The 24,971-nt window shown below is 41.7% G+C and overlaps 1 protein-coding gene across 8 annotated transcripts in view; it reads right to left on the reverse strand.

Moving 5' to 3' along the window:
* Positions 1-24,971, reverse strand: part of TRERF1 (transcriptional regulating factor 1) — a 98,728-nt gene that overhangs the window by 42,152 nt on the left and 31,605 nt on the right. Inside the window, exon 3 of one of the 8 annotated variants that reach the window (XM_050972124.1) lies at positions 5,919-5,983. The exons of the other annotated variants lie outside the window; for them this stretch is intronic. The gene's annotated coding sequence lies outside the window, so the exon portion shown is untranslated. The remainder of the gene's footprint in view (positions 1-5,918; positions 5,984-24,971) is intronic. 8 annotated transcript variants of the gene reach the window in all.

The raw sequence follows: 24,971 nt of genomic DNA on the forward strand, positions 1-24,971 counted from the left end.
CTGGTGTGCCTTCCACAGCCTGCTCCAGCCTCCTCTTTTTGCCCCTGATGTACCAGCAGAAGCCACAATCCAGGAGTGCTCTCCTTCCCCACAAAGACATCCAGGACTGATGATGAATGGAGAAAATCTTTCTGTGTTTGTGCAAGAAGAAAAACACCTCTCTGGTACTCTGTGCACAGGCAGTGCTGAGGCAGCTGCTCATGCTCTCTACATTGATCAGCAAACCACAGTACAAGTACACAGCACAGTCTTGAGATCCATTTGATAAATGATTATGCCCTCATTTCCAATAGATACACCTGTTCTTGTCAGAAAAACCTGACCATGAGATTCAGATGATTTATTCACTTGTGTGAGCTATGAAGTCCTGAACTGAAAAATATTTCTTACAGTAAAACATACAGGACTAGTAATTTTCTCTGGACAACACAGGACTACTTAAGACATGAAATCCTGAGTTGGACAGACCTTAGACCTCTGTAATTCAAGGTTTCTGGTGAATCTGGTGAGAAAGAGGTGATTTGGCAATCCCCATGGATGTCCATCCTTTTCAAAGCATAAATATCCAGTGCAGTCTGTACAACTTCTCCAGTGGTAACAGACATGCAGGTTCACTCTACTCCACATGCAGCCTGTGGCTGATGCCTGCTTTTACATCTTTATGGGGTTACACAGTCCATTCAGCCTGAGACAACAATGGTACCATTTCTCTGTGGACATGACTCCACTGGCCTGCTGTCCCAGGTACAGACCTTTCACACAAGCACAAGAATGGTGTATTTCATATGCCCACAATAATAGAACACTGAGAAGTTTCTGGTTTGTATTACCTGAACAATTTAGTATATTTTAAATCACCATCACCTACTTCTTCCAGATCTCACTTCTATTTCTCAGCTTCAACAGGCTCTTAACAACAAGATGATGCTCAAGAAAATCAGAATCTCTGGCAAGACTTTGGCAAGTAGGTTAATTTCCATTTCAATTTTAGCCAAATCTTTAAATGTATAGATAAACTGCCTCAGTTATTATCAGAAGGAAGTTGCCCTGGACTTGAGAATGCCAAAATTTCCACGGAGTTCTTGGCTTTTGGAAGGTCCTAAAATGAAAGACTTTAGCTAAGATGGGAAATCTTAACATAATTCAGGATTTTGACTCTATCCCAATACCTAAAGGACCACCACAGACAACCAGTTCTAGGCTCACAGGGCTGTTATCATCTGCTTTGTTTCTAATAAGCAAGGTAAGCAAAGACCCTCACAGCTCCCACTCCTAAATCTGGTGAAGCAGCAAGAAAAGACTTCTTGCCATCACCACCAGGTGCTTAAAAAGAAAATCAACATCCATGTGAATCAAGTAACTTGCCAAATGATTCATGGCTGTCATATCTGAACAAAAAATTACCCTGTCAATATGCAGAATAAAAAAAATATAAAAATTACACTGCAGATGATTAGAGCAAAATGCATGAGTATTATGGATTCTGAACCTTAATGGATGACAGACTTGCTGCATCTCCTTAACATTGGGAGAAAAAAAATATCTCTTTGGTGGCATAGCACCAGCCTTTGCAAAGAGGGTAAAAATAACATGCAGCACAAGAGACAGGAATCCAACACATTAGGTAATCTGTGATGAGAACTCTACGAATAAAGCAGATAATGTGAAACTACTCAGCTAAAAAATCCCCATTGAAACAGCCATTTACAGATCAAAAGAATACCTGCCTATGTGTTTCAAATCAAAAACCAACTGGAATGACAAGCATTTGCCATTTTAAAAAAAGCAAAGAACCAGATCCACAAGATGATCTGGATTTGCCCACCCTCTTAGACACATTGGGTTTTAACATTTACAGAGTGCTGAAGCAAACACCCCACCACTTTTATCTGGATTTGATGTTGCATTTGGCACAAAACTTTCATGTTCAGAAAGAGACTTGGCTTGACAGCAGATGGAGTATTCCATTAAAACATGAGTGGCAACATGTGCCCGCCCTCCCAGTCAAAAGCAGAAAACCACTTCTCAGGAATATCTGCCCATAGATCCCAACAGTCTCACATCAAGCTTACTCACAAAATATTTTTTTCCTTGCTCTTGTCCAAAACTGTTCTTCTTGATAAGTAAATTCTGTAACTAAAAAAAATTTAAAATAAAGAAAAAAAAATAAATAACAAAACAAAAATCTCCCAGCCTCAAGAATTCATTTGTCCAGAAAAGTGTATGGAAACACAAACAGCAAGAAGTGACTCTTTCAAGTTAAGGGTAGCTAGGAAGAAGAGAAGCTTCGTTCACTTTATAAAAAAAGACATGTGGTAATATTAAAAAAAAAGAGAGAGAAAAAACAGAGGGTACATTAATTATGATGGTTCTGTGGTTCTCCTGGATTTCAATTAGAAACCACTTTATTTACAGCTCTTGGCTCAGCAGCAGGCAACCCAATGAGAACATTTTTTATGGTGCAGTTTCTAATGCAAATAAAAGTAAAGGCAACCCTAGAGTGGTTTGCTAACTTATATAATGAGACAGGAAACAAATGGTGCAAGTGAATAACGAGCATGTCAAATGCATTTAGAAAGACCACAGGACTAAAATAATAAATTCTCTGACAAGTACATTTACCTCAAAGAACTATCTAACAAAGTTCTTCTTCCCCCTATAAATATACAAACACTTTCTCCTAAGATCTCATTTTAATAATAATTTAAATCTACATTCCACAAAAATACAAAGTTGAACCCATTCTCTCCACTCCCAAAACAAGAAGCAACCACCAGACATAAAAATGCGTCTTTTCTGCTCAGAAAGATCACATTTACTGACTCCAACCAGACTGAAGCACAGTTCTAAGAGGCAAAGCTGGGACCTGCCCAGGCACCCCTTTTGCACTATTTGCAGCAGCAGCAGCAGCACACAGGGAGGTGCATGGAACTGTAGGGAACCCCTGTGGTTTCTCCCACAAAATCCATACGTGGGAGAAACTAGTGCAGACAAGCAGGCAGCATGGAACTGAATTCTCCCCAGAAATGGCTGAGATGTCTCCCTGAAACCAGGGCAGGATCACCAAGGACTGACCTCACGTGTTCCAGCCACCAACTCAACTTTGTCACCACAGCCTTTGGGTGACAGGGCTGAGGTGCAGCCCCTCACAGATGGCACTACTGCCTCCTCAGATGCCAACAGCCCAGGCTGGAGCCACACCACCCTCACCCTTCTACCCCTCAGTTCACAGTTTACAGCCAGAAACAACCAACCCCAGCAATGAACAGCAGATCTACAGGCTCAAAGGGCTCACACTGGCTCAGACCACGTTATTTCCCCCACAGTTTCCCCTTCCCAGAGGACCTCATCCAGCAGCCTTGTCCAACTCCAAGGCTTTTATTCAACAAGGAACATCATAGAGGAAAATTCCTACAGTCATTTCTAATTTAATTTTTAAAATGGAAACAAAATAAATTTTGCCTGGTTTAACAGCACTTTTCCAAATTGTTCCAGATAAAGAATTTTCCATCTTTTCAAACTCACAAGGTTGTGTCAAAGACTTGCATGCTCTCTCAAAAGATACTCCCCTCCCTGGCTTGTTGGTTCACTTAGGCAAGAACCACCTACATCTTGTGGTACCATTTGACAGAACACTTTGAAGGAGTTTCTAATACATGGAAAATGCCTATCAGCAGCATCTGTCAGCAGCACAGGAGGGATCTACCTGTGTACAGATGCTCATATGCTAGTGAGCACTTCACTGAAAGCAGTAAGAGATAGGTGTTCATTTCTGCAACCCATCTGGCTACAGGACTCGTTTCAATCTGTATTTTGCTCTTTACAGAGAGAAGATTCTGGAAACCATCTTGAATTGCTGTCATTTACAAAGGGCTGCATTTAGAGCAGAAATGCAGATCTTTATTTCTTTAAGATGCAGCATTCCTTTAAGTCTGTAAAAAACACTTTACACTGGGCAAACTATTTATACAGGTCTTCCAACCAATGCCTTCATTGTCACTCTCCAAAGATGCCCTACCTGATAACTGTGGGTACAGTTGTGCAACTGATACCACCAACAGCTTGGCTGGCTCCTGGCTCCAGGTTTCCTCTACAGCCAGTATAAAAAAGGAGAAAACAAACAAAAGAAATGCAAGGAAACATTTCCAGAAGAGAATGTGACCAGAGCACTGAAATTCAGTTTCTGCTGAGCTGCCCCAAAGAAAAGACCCTTTCTCTCTACTGATTGCAAGGACATGTCAGATGTCTAAGGAAATTAGCTGGTCCAATCAGAAGCGTAAACTTAGGACAACTCACAACATTCCATTATTGATACTTCTGTCTTTTGAAATAAACTGCAACAGCAATAAGTTCAGTTAAGCCTTTTTACAGCTATCCATTATCAGCATCTTAGAGACATCATCTCGTTTGTAGAGGGGCTACAGCCTGTTGTAATGAAGACAAGGTTACAGGAAAGCAGGCTGGGATGAGGCAGAGGCAGGTGGCACAAAACACAGAAGAGGGAAAACTCTGCCAGGCAAACATCAAAGATCCAATACTTTCCAGCTGTTATGCTAGAGATGGACCACAAGAGAGCCACCTCTGGAATTGTATTTAACACTAACCACACCAAACCCCCCCCAGACACACAGAGCTGCCCAGCCAGAGCAGACCACCTCAAGAAGCGCCTCCATGGGTGACAGGAATGAGCCGAAGCGCCGCGCACGCCGCCAGGCCAGCGAGCCCCTGGGCACCAGGGAGCCCTGCCCACTGGGCAGCATCCTCAGGAAAACAATTCACCAGCATCTCAGCAGCCCTTAAAGCTGCTGTCGTGCCTGAAAAAAAGAATCCTAACGCACAGTACCGCTCCCACAAAAAAGGGATTGAGCTGGTTCTTATATAAGTATGTATATTATTTAACACTCGAAACCAACAGTTCCATCACATCTACGCACAACCAGACGCGGTGAAGGGCTCAGAGTGGGAAAAAAACAAAGCAATTTCTACTCTATTGTATCCATTCATTTTGTTTGTTTGTCTCAGGGCAAGTCAAGGGCCCTCAACGCAGAGCAGAACAAGGACCACTATCTATTTTCTTTTCCTTCCTTTGTTGTCGCACAGGGTGACTGATGCAAGTAGGTGTGAGTATAATTCACACAGTATTTGCATCTATTAGCTGTTATCTCCTAGGACATTATCTTTTGGATCTGGGAAAAAGTGATTACAAAACACCTTAAAGGTGAGATAAACAAATGCACACTGTGATCTCAAGACAAACAATTGTTTCTGCTTTTGGTCATCTGAGCAAGTTTTGCTCTTCCTCACATTAAACAAACACACACCGCCAAGATGCAAGCCTGGCTTCTGAGGTAGATGTGAAAGAGAAGGCCTAGGTGACAAAAATAACTTTCAAATAGATGTTAGTATATTCACATTGCAAAGAACATAAAAGGAGGCAGGAAGCAGGGGAGGGAAGTGTCTCTCTCATATCATATTTAAGTGACAGTACAAGTAGCAGTGACTTTTTTTCCCTGAACTGCTCACAGATATGGGACCATTGCATAATCTTCAATAATCCTGTAAATTCTATTCACATCTTTTCTGAACATTACAGGAATTCACAGAATCAAGAGCAAAAACCATGGTTTTTTTTTTTTTTCCCTGACTGATCACTCAAAAGAAACAGATGCAAAATAGAGCAAGTTTTCCTGTTAAAACAGCTTCGTCCTACTTTGTGGACTAGTTATTCCAAACTCTAACCACCTCCCCTCACACAGAATATTATGGAGTGCTAAGAAGCTCCTCCAGTCACCAGCCATGTTTTGCACAGCAGGTATAAACAAGCTGGTTATTGCAAACAGAAATCCATACACATGCAGAGGAGTGTTAGAGCTGCCTCATGGAAGCAGGTACCCTCTGTATCCCAAGCTTAAACTCACCTGGGTAAGCAGCACTGGGAAAGGACACTCAAAAGAAGGGAGAAGAGGCACAACTTGGTGTAGAACTGGAAAAAAGAAGGTGAAGGAAAGGAATGCATACATTTTTGAAATTTTGCCCTGGTAAAATCTTGGAGGAAGAAGAATTTCAAATGACATTTTTGCAGATACAGGGATAAAAATCTCTAGAGATGTAATGTGAAAAGTTATTTAAAACAAGAACAAATTTAATTTGATAGTCAGCCTTTCACTCAGCCTATTTTCTGCACTCCAGTGAGGGCAACAGGGGAAAAATATTTAAATCTTATAAAGTAATATGGAGAAAGACATTTTTTTGTTTCAGAATGTATTATAATTAAAACCACATAGAAAATATCCTTCAAGGTTACCAACCCTCAGTGGCATCTTAGATGGCCTGCCTGACAAGCATGTATCCAATAATCAAGTAATTCAGTGTCAACAATACAAGACAAAAGCAAGTCAGATTCAATTTTACTTGAAGATGTGGCTTTCTAAAATACCACAGAGAAAAAAAAGGCATTCCTGCAGTGAAGAGACAGTTGGGGCTTTGCATGGCATACTTCAAGAGCAGCAACATATAGCCTTTGTTGTATCAAAAACCTTGAACCTTTTCCAAACCGTCCTTGTTCTCTGACTTTTTTTTTTTTTTTTTTTTTACCTGATGTCTCTCCTAGTTTTCCATTATATTTCTGATGGTTCTTCAGTTTCACAACATCATCCTGGAGGACTTGTAAAAAATAGACCCAGAATTTGAATCAACATATTCCTTAGTCCATGTCCAGGCCCCCTTGCTCTTTTTCCTACCAGTACTGCCTTACCCCAAGAGGTCCCTGCAGCAGATGCAACCTGGGCTCTCCTCCCAGCTTCACTACTAAGTTTGTATTCCTGTAAATGTCCAGCTCAAGAGAAATAATTACTTCCATTTGAATTTAACTTCCTCTGAAGTGCCTGATGCGTCCTTCACAATCACTTTTCTTTACCTGGTCAACAGTAATCCACTATAATCTATTGTGCAAATTTCTGAACCTAACTTCAAGAAACCTGAGAGGCCATTAAATGCACCGATCACATTCATGTGTTTTCCTGATTCAAGTTATAGACAGGAACAAAATGCCTAGAAATGCTTTAGTGCACTCTCCTGCTGAGTTTGGAAGAAGCTTCCTTGCAATTTTGTAGAAAAGCACACTGCAGCTCTTCTGCACAAGTAATTAGTAATTTAGAAATAACAGGCACTGGAAAAATGTTTTTGAACACATAAGTACATGGGAAAAGCATGATACTTCCAAGGTCTCTGAAATGAAATTCAGCATTAGACAGTTTCCAGTCAGATCAGCTTTCTGTGCCTCCTCCACCATCTTCCCCCCTCACACCACAGGCTTCCAGGGCGGAGCTCAGGGTGCTGTTTGGGTGGACAGATGTGCGCGTGTGCATCCCTGCACATCTGTGCAGCATCATTTTCAAAGTGTCTCTCAGGAGGCATATTTACTTTTTCCTCAGGGGAAAGCCATGGACTGGAAAGAATCAGCTCTTGCAGTATTAAGTTATTTAATACTTCAATGGTGTAACAGATTAAAAAAACCCAAACGCAAACTGAAACTCACACAAAGACCTTTTCTTGCAGTGGTTTTAAGGCAGAACCAAAATTCATTTACGTCAATGAAGCCCTGAAAGTGAAGTCTACATAACTGGGTCAGAAACTGTGTCCTAGGGAGAAGAGCTGTTATTCCTTAACTCCTAAGCTGCAGAGAAACTTTAGGAAAGTTTCTTTGAAATGTTTCCTTCAACAGATGTCAAATCATCCTCATACACTGCCATCTTACCCTAACCCAAACAGAACAGGCAAAAGGGAACCAAACCCCTGCTCAGAACCACAGATGCTGGGAGATCAGTGATGTGAGTGACAAAGGCTCCCCACCACTTGCCTTTGTAGTGTCAACTTGAAAAAGATAAACTGGCATTACTGGGTAAACTTAGTTCTAGTCAAAAGCCTGGCAAACCCCCACATGACAAGCAGGACAGAAACACACATTTGCAAGCCAGGGCAAAACAGCATCTGTGTTAAACACCACAGGGATCCAGGACTCTACCTTGACAGCAGAGTAACAGCACTCGCTGGGCTGGTGGCAAGATGGAACAAGTGTGACATTTCTTGAGGGTTCTAATATTTTTATAAGACATTTAAACCACAGAAGAGATGTCATGGCTTTGAGTAATACATATGGAACAAGGCAGGGGAGGAAAAGCTGGGGGACTTGGTGCAAAAACCAAACAGCATTCTCCCCGCCCCAACACCCAAAATACCCCAACCACAGTTTTCCTTCAGGTAGAAAATAATAAAGCAGGGCGGTTTCAAACTATTTCAAGTGACAGTAAGACAGAAACAGTTCTCTGCATTCAAAACAAAATGAGCCTATGCAAAGATTTAGAATGTAACAAAAACCAAGACAAAGGCTGGAGCAAGAGTGTCCTGACCTGGTGCACACAGCTCTAATATTTCTGACAAAATAAAATTTTCCAAGCCCAGTTTCTCCAAGAGATAAACACTTCCATACTTTTTTCTTTGCTGTTAATGGGTAGTTTTGGCTTGTTAACCTAAGTGTGGATTCAAAGAGGCTGGGAATTGCACTTGAAACAGTATTTGAAAAAATCCTTTTATGTTACTAAGAAAATTGAGGTTTATTAGGGAAAGCATGCATGTAGATTTGAAAGCAGCAGAGAGACACAGAAAATGCATGAGAACAAAACAAACAGCTTTCCAAAAAAGGGGTCAAGGGAGGGATGTCCTCAGCTCTAAAGCAGGATAGCAGTGTATCATACACTCTTGAATGAACTGAAAAACAGGAAGGCAACACCTTCTCTCCCCTCCCCACCAAAAATCAGAACAGCTAAAATCCCACAGATGACAAAACGTACAGTTGTTCAAAACCAGAGAAGACTGGAAAGAATTCTAGATGAACCATGCAAGGCCAGACCAAGGGGCAAATTATATCCATTGTAGATCAATAAAAAGCAAAGTGCATTTAAATGAAAAATGTGAAGCACTCAAAACTGATTGTTGGGTTTAACAGTTCTGGAGTAACTCAATATTTGAATCAAGTGTTTAGCAAATAAAGGAAACACACTGCTAGATACACAAGGCTACAACTTAGAAATATAATTTTTTTTCCATTTTCAAGACGAAAGCATTCACATGATTATCTAAAGGATAAGAAGTACAAGACTGTTGTGCCACAGCATAAATCAGAAGCGTGTTCTCCATCAGAGTGCTGTGTTCAGCTCTTATCATCTGATCTCTTCTTGAGATAGCAGATGTAGTAAAAGCCTCGGAAAATGGGGACAAGAATAATTTGGAACATATTTCTGTAGAGAAGGAAACAGAGTAGCTTGAAGCAACCACACTAATGGGAGATGGATAAACTATTGAGGATATAAAAAAAGGAATTGTGGTAAAGACAACAGTGCTCCTATACACTCTTGTCGTGCAGAAGCAAAGGCATTTTTTTAAACAGCAATACATTTAGAGCTGCTAAAAGGAAACGTGTGTTTTTTTAGTTGGTTTGGTTCTTTGGCAGTGCTCTGTTGATCTAGTTTTATTTTGTTTATATTCAACATTCAATTCAATTATATTCAACAATATTTTGCCACAAGCTACGACGAAGATCTCCAAAGGATTCAGAGAAAGACTGGAATTTTATGAAAACTAGTCATCTACTCTAGGTTGGGAAAAGATCAGAAATACCAATTTATCCTCTATATTTGGAGGCATTAAGATTTTTATGGTACAGGACCAAACTGACAGAAAAGACACAGCATTTCCCCTTTGTGCCTTGAACATAACCAGCTACCTTAGAACAAGGGACAAGTTAAGGGTGTCGGATACAGCCCTGGCAAGCAGCAGGCAAAGGACACACACACAGGTTGCAGAACTGGTCTATTGAGACACCTAATCCTCTGCAGAGTGGTATGTCCACACAGTAAGGCAGAGGAATCTGGGAGCAGGAGAACATGCAAAGCTTTGCCACAAGGCTTTCATCCCAGGAATGCTACATGCAGGGTACTTGTGTGTTCCATTCAGAAGGGGCCCTTGCAAAGTTTGGAACAAGAAACTGCTCTGATTTCTCACCACAGAGGACTGACACACTGAAGAAGGGGTTGCACCAGGGCAGTGCCATCACAGTGGCCTGGCACAAACCACGTCCTTCACCCCCCATCCCTGGGCAGTGTTCAGGGAAGTGCTCCTACATAAGGTATTTACACTCAGTAGTACTACAGCATACACTCCTCACCAACTTATTCCTGAGTGTACGAGCCCTGTGCTATGCATGACAGCATGAGATTTTATTTTTTTTTAATATCTAGAAACCACCTCAGAACTAGGTTAGCCTGGCAGGCTTGCAGCACTTCATTTACATATGAGTCAATCCTTCTGCAATACAAACATTAGTGATGCATTCCCCACTGTCCTTCTATTTATACTCACTATTTCACCTGCAGGCATCCCGAGTTAATTAAACAAATCAATCCCATTGAGATAATTGTGTCTCAAGCAAATTAACACAATTAGCCTTATAAAAAGAAAATCCAAGCACTACTATATTTCTTCATATAAATCATGTGGCTTGTTCCTCCAGCTCTAGGTTTGTGGCTATCTAGGAATCTGCATTAAGATGAAAAGTATGACACACCAAACTGGCTGATTTGTAACTGCTAACAGCCAACAGCCTCTCTGTTTACATCATTCACATCTCTGAAATCTGAGATGCCCATCAGAAATAAATGTTCCTAAAGAAGCAATAAGCATGGAAGGGTCTCACTGCAGTGGACACTTCACAGCTTTTCAGACAGCCTCTGCTCCAAAACAGTACATTACCTTGACATTTACAACCAGGGCAAGATATGCAGTGAGCTGGTTAATTGGATATATCAGGGCTTTGAGGCACTGTTCTTTCTTCTCTGGTCAGGTTTACAGAAACCCCTCTGGAGCAAAGCTGAAGTTCTACAAATGACATCTCAGTACCCATACTTTTTCAAAGACCTGTGCCTCCAGCCCTAAGGTGTAACAAAACTGCCATGGCAGTTGAACAGACACCATCATTTTTGGCCACCCGCTGTGTTTTCAGGGAATTTTTTCCCCTGAGGCAACCTCAGAGTAATCCAGGACACCTCAGCCTCCCCAGTCACAGCCCATCCTCTATCCAAGACCTCAACCACCTTGCAGCAGGGTGGCCAAGGCAGGGGCTGGTGTCCCTCCCTACCACTCCTGGTGACAGAAGAGGCCACAACTTTTGGCTGAAAGCTGGAGACTTCTCCAAGGTAAGGCAGGAACACTGAGCAGAACTCGTCAGAGCCCGCAAGGAAGAGCAATGAGAAGTGATGAGCAACCTTCAACTAAAAATGGAAAACTTAAGAGGTCAGTGTGCAAAACCACCACCATGTGAGCTGAAGCACCTAACCCAAGGCCACTCTTTCAAGAGGTGGTAAAACATCCTTGCAGCACATTCAGCATGCTCTGGACCAAGGCCTGGGATGGCTTTGCTGCCTCTTTCTGTGTGAGCCTGCAAGCAGCAAGGCTTGCTTGAAGGCAGAGGAGACTCCATTTCCCAGCTGCTGAGAAGCTGCTGAGCAGAGGCAGCTGAGGGTGTGTGTGAGCACGCAGGAGAGGCAGAAGCAAGATGCTACCAGAGCTCCCCAGTAATAACTGAGCTCTCCTGTGTCCCTGCAGATGATGCAGGGACACCCAGCAGCTCCTCCCCTGTGCCTCCCATGGCTGCTAAGCAACTGCAGCAGTGAACGGGGCCAGGCAGGCACCCAGCAATAACTTCTCGTTTTGAGGGGATTCAAAAGGCTTACAAGAGTACATGAGCTGCAAAACTGGTCAATGGTTCTGAGTTCCTGAGAGGAATGAAGGGGCAGAGAGAAGAAAGGGAAGAGAAGTGATGGGGGAATCAGGAGAGATCAGCAGGGGACCAGGCTCGCATGGAAGGAGGTTTAGGCATGCAGAAGATCATTTAATGGAAGACTCCTCATCCTTTTTGGAAGTTGAAAATGCAGTATTCCTTTATTATTTTTTTAGCATCCCAAACCTAAAGCGTTTTTCCCTCTTGGCACATTTCTCATCCATGTGGCACTGTACCCAACAAATCAGCCTGGCTCAGCAGATGTGGGTAAGATGGCAATGGAGCTGCTCCATTTGCAGTCACTCCAAACACACTTCACACCATGCTGACCATGCACAGCCATCCTCCCACTAGCCCAGGGCCCTGCAGAGCTCCCAGCCTTGACCCCAAGCAGCTGCCCCTTCACTGAGAATGCCCAATCCAACTGTGCACCACACAGAAAACCAGGTTACTGAAATGGGATGCTGACAAACTGGCCTTTCCCTTGTGGAAATTTTTTTTTCCAACTGGGATCTCTTCACTGGCTTGGTTGACCAGAGAGCTGCACGAGTCAGTCGGTCAGCACAGGCAATGCCAACCCCTTCAGCCGCACACTGGTGATGAATCTTAAGTCCTCCAATGAGGCAGCACAGAAAAGCAAGGGAAAATGTTATCCCCAAGGTCATTGACTGGGCCAAACAGGTATTCATCCCACATTTCTTGTTTCACCATTCCGAACTGTACACTGCACTTAGCATTTTCATTACCCCCACAAACTACTGGCATAACCAGAAAGTAGATCTTATTAATTAAAAAAGTAGTATTTTTTTTAAAATAAGTACTGTCTTACAAAATATGCTCTCTTTAGGAAAGTTAGAAGAAGCAAACCTAATTTATGAGTTACAAAAGTCTTTCACTAACTCCAGTTTACAGAACACAAAACTCAGACTGTTTACTTATAAAGGTACCTTCTAAATATAAAGTGAATTTAACACCACATCAACTGACAAGAAACAGTACAAACTTCTACATGTATATCTATCCATATATCATTTAGGAGTCAGAAGAGAGAACATACAGCAGGAATACAAAGATAATTTATTACAGGACAGCCTGGTAAAGGGATAGATATCTTATCATTAAGTGTATTTAGAAAAGTAGTTCTATGACACAGGATCCATGGGCACAGATGTCCTGTCATAAAGAATTCATTATTTACAAATATACTACAGAACATTCCATTTGCAATGAAGTACCATAAATAATTCACACATAATACGTGTCAGAAGTGAAGGCAGTGGCATTTTCTCCACCATCCTCAGGGAGCTTCCCATATTCAGTGAAACAGGGCTCTGCTGTAACATCACAAATGCAATGAGAATATTGGATTGTCATTACAACACAAAACTTCTTTCTCTTTCAAAGGCTTCCTCACCAACACAATATAGGATATATTAATATATCCTACATCTCCAGATAGACTCTTCTACACAAGCATGGCTACTGTCGGGCCAAGCAAGATGTCCTTTGATTTTAAATTGCATGTATGAGTTTTATTTTCACCCTGTGAATAGTATGGAATTGCCACCTTGGCTCCACTGCCCAGGTGCTGCAGTGATGCACATCTCTACCTCCAACCTGTAGACACTCCATGGGGAGTGTCCCCTACTCCAACCCAAAGAGGCACATCCAGAGGCAGGCAGGCAACACAACTAGTGTTGATCTCCCTCTCCCTGTGAAACACATGGCAACACACTGTAAAACTGTGCCAGAAGTCTGACACAGAAATGGAAACCCCTCTCTATTTGAAATTAGATTAACACAGATTTTATTTTATATGGATGAACAAAGAATCACCAGGAAAAGAAAAATAATCTGCTGATACGGAGGGAATCTGGAAAACCAGCCTAATGATGGAAGCTCTCTCCTGTGGAAATTGCCCTATTTCCCATAAGATCAAACAAAAATTGAATAAAACCCTTGATAGTAAGTTCATTTTCCTCTCTATTCTGCTTGTCCCATTCTTTTCTCCAGCAGGACACCTGCACCCATGCAAAGCTTGACTTACCTGACAACTTTAATCTTCCTCAAAGAAACAAACCAAAAAACCCCACATCCTCAACTATTAAATAAAAAACTCCAAAGCCCCTCAAGACTGTCTGTAATCTAGCTACAGAAACCACTCTCCACATGGATGGATGGGCAGGACTTAAACTCTGTTTTCTCCCTTCCAAGTCACAAATCAGAACCCAGTAGATTTGCCGAAGAGAGACAAGAAACAGCAAACTAAGAAAACCATACCAGCTCCTAGAGATGACAGTGGATGATGTGGAAAAGAGAAGAGACTATTGCAATCACCAGCCTGCCTTCCACCCCAGGTGTGCCACAGACCCACATGCAGACACATGGCTAGCTACAAACACACACACAGCAATACTCCCTTGCTAAAAACACGTAGTCCAATTCCCAGGCAAGTGATTAGGAATCTGTCACGTCCAAAGGGAGCTGTTTGAGCAAATAATTTATTCTGTTTAATAATTTGTGTGCTACAAGGAGCCCAGATTCTTCTGGTTTCAACTTTCAGCTGTTCAATCTCATTACACCTCCTCCTACTAAACTGAAGAGTTTTGTACTTTTTTTCCTCTACAGATATTTGCAAAATACAACTCATCCACTTCACTTGATGCAAGCATGCAAAGCTTTTTATTTAGAAAAGTTAACAGTAAAACAGGTTTTCCAACTGTAATCAATCTCTCAGCTTTCTGCAGGCACGTAAGAACTGGACTCTGTATTCCAGTAATGATCCTGTGCCATCACACACTGGTAAAACATTATATGCTCCTAGAAGACATGCTTGGTTTCTGCATCCAAGAAACATACCCAGTATTTCAGCAGTGCTGCAAGGCCTCTGTGTTTTGTTAGCTTCTTCCCACCACCCCAGCTCCCTTCCAATGTAAACTCTCCCCTGAATGCAGTGAGCCCTACCCTCTGCATAACATACAGAGCTGGACTGGCCTGTGCTAACACTCAGACTACTCAAATAAGCCCACACCACAAGGAAATTAACTCCCTGTGTGACAGAGGACATATGTGCCATATGCCTGATTTTTGGTGGCATTCTCAAATTTAGAAAGAAATAGCTTTGTTCAGTAAAATTACCAGTACCAGGCTGTTACTGCTGTGTTACTTCTCCCTTTCCTTTCCAATTAATCACATTACCTCATCACCTGTTCATACTCACTACATTAATTCTCTATTTGCTGCATATATGTGGACATACATAAATGTGGTGGAAGTCCCAGCATGAAGTCTGTTCTTCTCTGCAGAAAAGCACTGAACAGCACTGGGTGCACATTTGATGTCCTCTCAAGCAACAGTACACAACAGTTCAGGATAGTGTTGTGTGCTGGTCCATTTTGAGCACTGGATGCAGATTTTTAGATGTAACCTCATTTTCCCCCTACAAAAAAACTCATCGAGTTAAAACATATCCTGGTTAAGTCAGTGCAGGATTGCAGTTTGTTGTTTTGTTGTTGTTTTGGTGTTTGGTTGGGTTTTTTTCCTTTATGTAGTATCTAATAAAGCATCAGCAACATTAACATTAGGGTTATTGGTTTACTTAATATCATGATGTTCCATTAGACAAGGCATAATAGAATTGTAGGCTGGAAATTAACTATGGAAACATGTTGATATGGTTATATGAAGTCATGAAACTTTTTCAAATGCAGAAGCACTGCTTCTACAATACAGTTTAAACAAGTTAACTTATTTCAACTGTATATGCATAATAAACTTTTGCTCTACGCTGTCATATCAGATACTCATTCTTCCAAAACAAAAATATTTGTTTTGGTTTTTTAAATACAATAAGGCATTTAATGACTATAAAAAACCCCTGTGGTTGAACTTGACTCAGAACATAGTGCTGCTTCTGCTTTCAGCTCAAAAGAGAACTCCTATCATCATTATTAAATAGCAGTAATATTTATAGACAAAAGTAGCAATTCAGTTGTACTACTTTTGCTTTTTTAGAGTAAGAGCACTTTATCTTTTAGACAAATGGCACCAGCACTGCAGTGGTGTGCTGGAAAAGCAGCATGAAGGGGAGCATGGGCAAAAGAATCTGAATCCATCATAACAGCAGAGTCAGAGGTGCCGAGGTCAGCTGATGTTCCAGTGTTTATGAGAAGATTCCTGTTAAAAAAAGGATCTAGATGCCAGACCAAAGTGCTCAGTGCTGTTTTTCCTGTATGGATTTATTCCTAGAACAGGAATATAATGTAGACCTAAAGGTGTTCTCCCAGGCTAAACTTTAATAGGGCTTTAACTTTTTAACAAAGGTCAAAGAAATTTCAACACAACTCCTCAGGTTACTGTTGCCTAAGTAAAACCTATGCAACCCTTTGATGAACCCTAGCCCAACAGCAGAATTAATTACCAGAATTAATTACTAGCCACAAAGCCTTCCCTAGGATATTAGGACATATGTACCACAGCTCATTTAAAATGAAATGTTTCATTTGCCATACCTAACAAAGGATGGTCAACTTGTCCATCAGGAGAACACACCCTGACCATCACATAGCTGATCCTGAATAACCAAGCTGAGGACTCACTTCTCTGAATAGGTGGGTTAGGTGCTTTTTTAGTGTTCTGGCCTCCATCACAAAGTTAAAGCTATTTCCTCATTTCTGAGCCTGCTAGTATCCTAGCAAGGGAGAGGCAGAACTTTCACTTCTCACCTGCCCACAGAAAGGTCACACCTCACTGTTAACAACCCAGCTGAAACACAGCAAGAGGCTCCAGCCATCTGAGACAATGGGAATCTTTCCCATTCTCTGTGAGCTGGTTTCAAGCAAACCAAACCATTTTTGTAAGCCCACATCAAGCCTGTGGCAGAGGAGACCTGGAGCATGGGCAGGACAGAGACACTCTGAAGCTGGGGACAGGGCTGCAATGAACCCCCACTATGAAGAGTCCCTTCATGTCAGTGACACAAGCAGCATGGCTAAAGGCATCTCTGTACTTCTGGAATAAATTCTTTCCTGTGAGGCAGGTGAGGCACTGGCACTGGTTGCCCAGAGAAGTTGTGGATGCCCCATCCCTGGAAGTGTTCAAGGCCAGGTTGGATGGAGCTCTGAGCAGCCTGGTCTAATGGGAGGTGTCCATACCCATGGCAGGGGTGTTGGAATGAGATGATCCCGAAGGTCCAGCCCAAAACATTCTGTGATTCCATGAAAGCACAATCATTCTGTGGACATGCAGGTTAAAAAGCTGCCAATTGTTGTTCTGCAGGCAGGTTGCACATCAGCCTTTTTTCCAGCTTTTGAACTATTATCCAAACACCAAAGCAGGCTGAAAGACTACTTCTTCCAACTTCATATTTCTATCCACAGGCTCCAGCCAGTCACTTTTCTTTGGTGGCTGCATGTATTTCCTATTTAAGAAAAGGACTACAGCAGTTCCTGGTTTGCCACATCTTCAAAGAGAGAGTTTGCGCAGCAGCTTCCTCTGCCCTGCGTTACTCCGCACTGGTGAACACCCTCTTCCCTCCCAACCTGCTCAGAAATATGCTCAGCCACCTACAAAGCCAATTGGCAGACACAAGGTAGCAAAATGAAGGATTTCCAAGCCACATCCATGATGACAGCCCAAAGGACTTTTTGCTCCAAACCGAAGTTTCAATCCTCCCTTCTCCATCTGCACTTTCTATCTCTTTCAAAATAATGAGCAAACATTTCTCCAGCTTCACAAATCTGGCACATTTCACCTTCCTTGTCATTTAAGAGATACTATTAATACCAAATAGTTTGTGGGGAAGAACACAGTGCACTTTTGTAAAGCTTTATTCAAAGCATCCTGTGATCTTCCACTGAGAGCAGTAATTTAGTACTTTCACAGTACTTCTGAGGCTTGCACTATAAATTGTCTCACACAGGTGGAAACTCTGAGGCTGAAGTGACTTGCTGTTGGGCTAACCACCAGAAATCCTCATGTCCTGCCTCTCCAAAATCTGTATTTCAGCATTTCTGGCCAATCCTTGATCCAGTGCTTCCTGCCCTGCATCCAACTTCAGATGTCATTGTCCCTTTCTCTACTGCCACATCTATGTAGGTGTCTGGCAGAGCTTCCCAGACATTTTCTTCCCCCAAAGATTTCCCAAAATTAAGTAATTAAATGACTAAGGAAAAAGTTCAGCACCTGCTAAGAAAACTGTTTATACAAACCACATTCCCACCTAGAGCAATCTGTATGGTTGTGTTTCAATGTCCCAGCCACACTGCCTGAACATGAAAAGCTCATGTTAACCTCTTTCTTCTAAATTAAAAGAATACTCTCAGGACCTGGTCTTTAAAGAGTATTTCTCTGGGTCAGCAAGAGACTGCTAGTGAATATCAGCTAAGTCTCAATTTTTTTTAGACAGGAGTAAAGTAACATAGAAGGCCTATCTCTCACCTGCAACTATTCCTGAGGTGCTATTCTACAATTAAATAAAAATGTATTTCTTTAAAAAGAAGAAAATATACCCATATATGAAAGAGGACAAGCAATCAGAAAAAGAGTAACACTTTAATATTACATCAATAGCTAAAAACATAAGGTAATAATTTAAAATTTAATCAGTAGAGACACCAAAGCCATTCATGGAAAAAAGGCAGTCTATGCAAATGTGAACTTGTCTTGCATGACAGACAGCACAGGATCTCCAAACTGTATGTGACTCACTAGTGCCTAAAGAGTATTGCTTGCTTTGATTCTTGCACCAGGATCCATCAACATCTGGCCATCCAGTCATCTTGCTTGTTTTAATAAAAGCACTTCATTAATGTAAGAGAATACTTTGTATTAACCACTAGCACCTATGGTTTTGCTGAATGGTGGCCACTGCTTTACTTGTAATACCAGGTCTCAACCTCATGGAATACCAGGTCTCACCAGAAACCAATGTCAGAACTCCAGAACTGATCCTGCTGCAGGCTACATTAAACAAGAGTTTTCACTTCTTTTTGTGTGTTAAGTAATCAGAGCTACAAATCATTTCAAGACTCACTCTTCATCAGGGTTATTTAGAGCATGCCATCTTATTCCCTTCATTCCCTCACACCACATCTGAAAACTGGGGAAGCAAGAACACACCCTCATCTGGCTCTGACCCTCAAACCAGAACTGAGGAACAGCAGCTGCTCCCTGAGCCAGTGACACATGGAGCACACATTTAACAATTGCTAGAGATCACACAGACATCCCTGGAGAGTTCTCCAACAATCTCTCTGGGTAGAAATGCCAAGTTTTCTAGGCAGCATGGGCCATCCAAAAGATCATAAAAGGAAAAACTTACACAGCAAGCTGCACAGGTATATCCCAGGCACGTTTTTCAATCAGTAAAAGCTTGTTGGATATCCTACAAAAAAGCTCTACTTCCACTGAGCTTTGTTAGTGGCACTGATGGTGTAACTAATTCAACTTCAGAGAATACTTCAAATGAAGACTTCATCATCTACCTCTCTTAAGGCTACTAAAGGGGATGATATTTTAAGCTGCAAGTCAGGAGAAGAAAGAGAGAAAAATGACAGAGGTAATTTGTTCTTCCAAGTTACCTACTCAAAAAATCCAGAGGAAGTTAGTTTAAGTGGTACACAGTCAGGTCTGCTCATTTCCCTGTCTTTCAACAGCACAGACAGGTAAGGGCCAGACTGTGTACACTTCTCCTCTGCAAAAGAAATAGCAAGCCATCATTAGAATAACACCCAGCAATGCACAGGATCAGGGTGACAACACTAGAATATATTAGAGGTAAAATTCATCTGTAACAGACAGACCAAAGAGAGCATTCCCTGACCAGCAGAAGATGGCCTTGGTACCATCACTCAAATCCCCACAGCCTTCCCACACTGCCCCAAGGCCACTGAGTCCCTCCACAGTGAGATGCCCAAAATGAGGTTGTGTACAACATCTCTATGGAAGTAAATCTCTTGACCTTTTCAATCTCCACGAGGTGTGTTCAAATACTACAGTCACAGGCAACTGCTAAAATAAATCATGAAAGCACTGTACTGTTAAGGCTCACCATCTGAAAGCAACAGGCCAATAAAGTACAAAAGCAATGAGCCTACTTTCCCTCCTGATAAAATGGAGGAGGAAAAACAGACCCAACCCTGCTGGCACACTTTGCAGTCAAATTCCTTTTGACAATTTATGAAGTTTTTTTCTTCCTCCTGTTTAACAAAATTACTTCAGCAGTATAAAAGTTGGCAGCATAGCTATCTCAGAAGAAAGTTGCTCCATTCCTTATTGGTAAGCAGTGCACACACACACACAAAACCCCACACCCACAGGAAATTGAGAGCTATTCATTTAGTTTTAGCCAAGTCCTTGTGAGACTGTACCATTTGACTATTAGCTGATGGTAAACTTGCAACTGTCTGGTACTTAATCTCATATAAAAACTAGACCAAAAAACCCTATCAATATTAAATTTAACCTTCGAAAAAGAACACAAGTGGTATGAATGCAATTGTCTGGAAAAATGCTACTTAGCAAAAACAAAACAACTACTCCCCCACATACATGCAATATTTAAAAGAAAGAATTCAAAGCTGTAATTATGTTCACACAAACCTAAACTGCAGAGTACAAGAAGTTCAATGATACAAAATCCTGTGTTATTTGAAATGACACCATGTACCTCTTCTTTATATTTTTTTCTTGGTGTTTTGGGGGCCTGATGGGATGCTGTCCATTGCCATTACCAGGGATCAGAAGGAAAATGTAACACCAATTCTTGTCATCTGTACAGAACTTGGAGCAATGGGAAGCAAACACTAGTAAGGTTACTTTGTGGTAAAGTATACTTTTAGCTAGGTATAGTTTGTCAGAGCACCAGCTGGTTTAAATACAGCCATGACACAAATGACCAACTTCTAGGAATTAAAAAAAAATAATAAATTAAGAACTCTGAGAGATACCCTTGGGGAACTGCATTTGGGAAGGCAGCAATCCTGTAAAAAATGACTGGGGGTTACAGCAGACACCATCTAGACACTAAATTTCCTGCACAAATCTGCAGCTAAGCGAGGAAGCGTAACCTCTGGATGGATAAGAGCATTATTTTGTATAAGGCAAGGCAGGGAGGGAGAGTGTTATCTAAAAAACAGTAACATCAAGGGCAACATGCATTTCTGGTCTATTCACTTTGGAAAAGAAAATACCACAAGAACAGTGAAAGATTCAGAGAATACATCTTATATCAAGAATTTAAACAGTCTGCATATTTGGCTTATCCAAGAGGATAATGGTTATCAGTGACTTATCAACAAAATGGCCAAATGTCTCTACCAAAATTTACTCAGAAGATAAAGAACACATTAGCCAAAGCTAGGCCCCCAAAAGATGTTTCTGGTCAAGTGAAATGGTTTTGAAGAATTCAGAATTAATCTTCTCTGCCTGACTGTACATAATTACAGCTGATTGATATGATGCTCAGTATCTCAGAAACTCATTGACAGCAAGCTTGCTAAATGCAGTTTCTCCAAGAAGCACTTTCTATCTTATCCAGCTGACTAAAATCTTGTGCAATTCCTTTGGCATTTACATCCTTCCCACTACAGCAGTGCAGTCCATTCACAAGCACAGACCCCTGCATTCAGTTAATTCCAACAAGCATGGCTCCTGAAGAACAACTCTTCAGAAGCACCTGCTGCTCCCTACACACCCTTAGAATGTTCAAATCAAGGTTCATTTGCTCCAAGGCCTCAGTTCAGGGTATTCAAGGCTTTTGCCAGAGCTCCAGGACACACAGCAATCTACTGTTCTGCTGCTCTACCTGATGATAATTGGTGCTGGAGATCCAAATTTTTGTGTGGATAAACGAGGCACGTGCAGTGATTTCCAAGTGTGGAAATGGCAGGTTTGAGAAACAAAGTTTATGATATCCATCTATGTCTCTCTCCACTTTTTAACTGATAGCAACTTGTATTTAACAAAAGCGCCATGCATTATACTACATCCAGGTACTGCATTACATCTCTCCATGGATAAACAAAAATGGGACAGGCCTCCTACTGTCATTTACAGTCAGGAAAGGACATCTCTGTAAGGTAAGAGCAGAAGTTATGGACTCCTAGAGAAATCACTGAGTGGGAGTTCATGATCTGCTCTAGCAGGACATGATGAACAGACACCAGATGCTCATTTTGGGGACAGAAGCCCCTGAATGTACTTCTGTTTTCTAAAACTAAAGCCCATTCCTTGGGCTTAATGAAGCCCACAAGCCACCAGAGCCCTGGCTACTGAGTGAGCAGCAGCAGGGCCACCAGAGAGCAGAGTCCCACCCTGTGTGCTTGGCTGCCTGAGCTGCAGAGAGGCACCCAGCAGGAGCCCTGGGAGCTGCCTGCTCCTAACACCCCAGTGGGTGGAACAGGGAGAGCTCTCAGCCCCTTCAACACATCCTCTCTTCCTCCTGGAGCAGAAGTTATCACCTGCTCCTGGAGGTCACTCATGAATCCAGACAATACATTTTTTGTGGGAGATTAACAGCAAACTAGCTTTTGGTGTTCTCTGAGCTCTGTCTGGGTACCTTAACTAATACTTTCCTTTCATTTAAATATCTAGGGGTGGTTGAGTTTAATTTCATATGTGAATTTTGCAATTTTTCACTCAGCCACTCCCCCAAATATTATTTTTAGACGTGTTTATTTTATATATTTTTGAAAAGCCAGCAAGTTACTAGCATGTCTGAAGTTGGCAGCCAGCTCTGAGCTTGGAAACTGCACAACCTTCACACGGAATGGGTTTCAGAGAAAAAAGCAGAACATTTCTGTATCTCACTACACCAGCAGCAAACCCTTAACCTCACTGCTAGGAGCCTCAACTGAAATTTTCCTTTTAACTCTATCTGGCACCCTGTCCCCTAATTCAGGAAAGGTTTGATATGAATAATGGACAGTCAAGAGGGAGATGCAGAGATAAAGGAAAAGAAGAAGAGAGGGGCCGAGCTTCAAAAGACTGGTAGTGGTGGTTGGCACTTTGGTCATCTTCCTGGAGCCAGGCTCAACAAAAGCAGAGAAAGTTCTCCCTACCAAGGGTAAGAATACATGGCAGGACTCTGACATCTGAAGAACCATAATTAATCACTTCAACAGTAAGTATCATCCTCTTTTTACTGAAAGGGGAGCTGACTCAAAGACAACCAAGGGAGTTGCCCAAAACCACACCACCAGTCATTAGCAGAGCTGCAGTTGGAAGTTTCTGGCTGGCAGAGCTATTTTCAATCATTGAAATTGGCAGCCAGTCCCAGCTGCAGAGCTGGTACCCTGTGTGTCACCAGGGGAGGGTCCCCTGCTCCCACTCCCCATCTCCCAGCTCCAGTCACACCACCAGGAAGGATGAAAGGGGGGTCTGTGTCCAGCTCCCATCACCCCACAGTCCTGCTCCTGAGTGCCCAGCCTGAAGGGCAGCTCCTGCAACCCCCAGGAGCTGCCCTGGCACCCCCCCCAGTAGCCCAGAGCACCTGGGTCAGGAAGATAAGCCTATGGAGAAGTCTAAGCCAGTGGTTCTGGCCAGGTTTAGTACCCTGCCCTGGCTCACTGGGTGTAGTGAAAGACAGGCAACAAGCACCCCAGAGACCACACACCTCACCTACCCCTCCCCTTTGTGCTTCACATACTCCAAGGGGAACTTCAGATCAGTTCACCTCTCAAGCAGAAGCTGAAATGGCTCTTTCCATCTCATCCCTATAGCTTTAATGTCCATTTTACAGTACTAATTTCAGTTTCTTTTAATTGCTTAGTCAAGAGTGCAAAGTTATAATTTCTGAGAGAGCCAGCCAGCTCACATCAAGGATATTCCAAAGCCAAAGGTAGTCCTTTTTGTAAGGATAGTTAGAAAAATTATTAAATAGGTGAATTTTCATTCTTAATTTTTACAGAAGCAACACAATTCTTGTAAGAAGCAGTTTGGGAAACCCAGTGTGACAGAGATGTGGAGGGGGAAGTGAGTACCCTACATTTACACTAAAAGCAGAACCACAGAAATCTGCTTTTTGTAGCATAATTAGTCTTAATTCATGTATAAAATTACATCTAGGTCTCTGTTATATTAGCTGTACTTCCCTCATTTCTATATTCTGCCTGATACCTGCCTATACTGAGCTCTCCAGACATTCCTTCCAACTCACTTGATCCTTTGAAGCTGACAGTTATCTACAAATTCAGGCACTGAAGTAATTTATTCTTTTAGAAGTGTTAAGCATTTAAAACTTGCAACATCAGATTGTGCAAATATTCAAATTTTCTGGAAGAAAAAGAAAAGAAAAAAGCATTTACCTTGATGTCTACATTTATGTATATATTCTCCCCCTACACACTCTTATCTAGAGGCTTTTCCTCATGCATGAGATTTCCCATTTTTCTCCTTGTGCTTTCCAGGTACTTTCCACATATTGTGACATAACAGCTAAGTAACACAAGAAAAGAAACTCAAATTACCTGTTACCGTTTTATTCAAATTACTTTTCTTACTGTGAAATTTTTCTTCTGTAGAGACAAAAGTATTCACTGGCAGTGGCAAAGGAAATTATTAAAATTCACCTAGCAGTGATGCAAGAGTTTTGTGCTGACCTGCACTAACATAAGAAGAAACCACAATTTACCAGTTTGGACAGAAATAATTCTGAATAGACTTTGCCTCTATTTGGTCTCATCAAAATCAAGCGTTACTCCCAGTAAACAAGACAAACACACCCAAAATGAAAAAAAAAACCCAAAAAACAGAAAACAAAACCCACACAAACACTTCAACGAGTTACTGTGGTTCTGCATGCGTAAAATTGGGGGTTTCACTGCCAAGACTTGTTAGAAAAGAACAACCAGAAAATGTTTGCAAAACAGATTACTATTATGAAGGGCATTAACAGCTATTAATAACAGAATATACATCAACCTACTGCTTTTTAGATAGTCAATATTAATTGGCAACCTAATTTGGAACTGTTCAGAGACCTTGCAGACACCATTTGTCAGGTCTGAGATAACAGTGGGTGAAAATAGGCCTGATAACAGTTACTTCCTTGTCATTTCCTTTCAAAAATGACACAATGCTGTTCCAGCCATCAAAGTATTTTTTATCTCATAAGTGTAACTCTGAAAATAGATGAGGC

Source organism: Serinus canaria, chromosome 3 (genome assembly GCF_022539315.1).
Source record: "Serinus canaria isolate serCan28SL12 chromosome 3, serCan2020, whole genome shotgun sequence".
NCBI lineage: Eukaryota > Metazoa > Chordata > Aves > Passeriformes > Fringillidae > Serinus > Serinus canaria.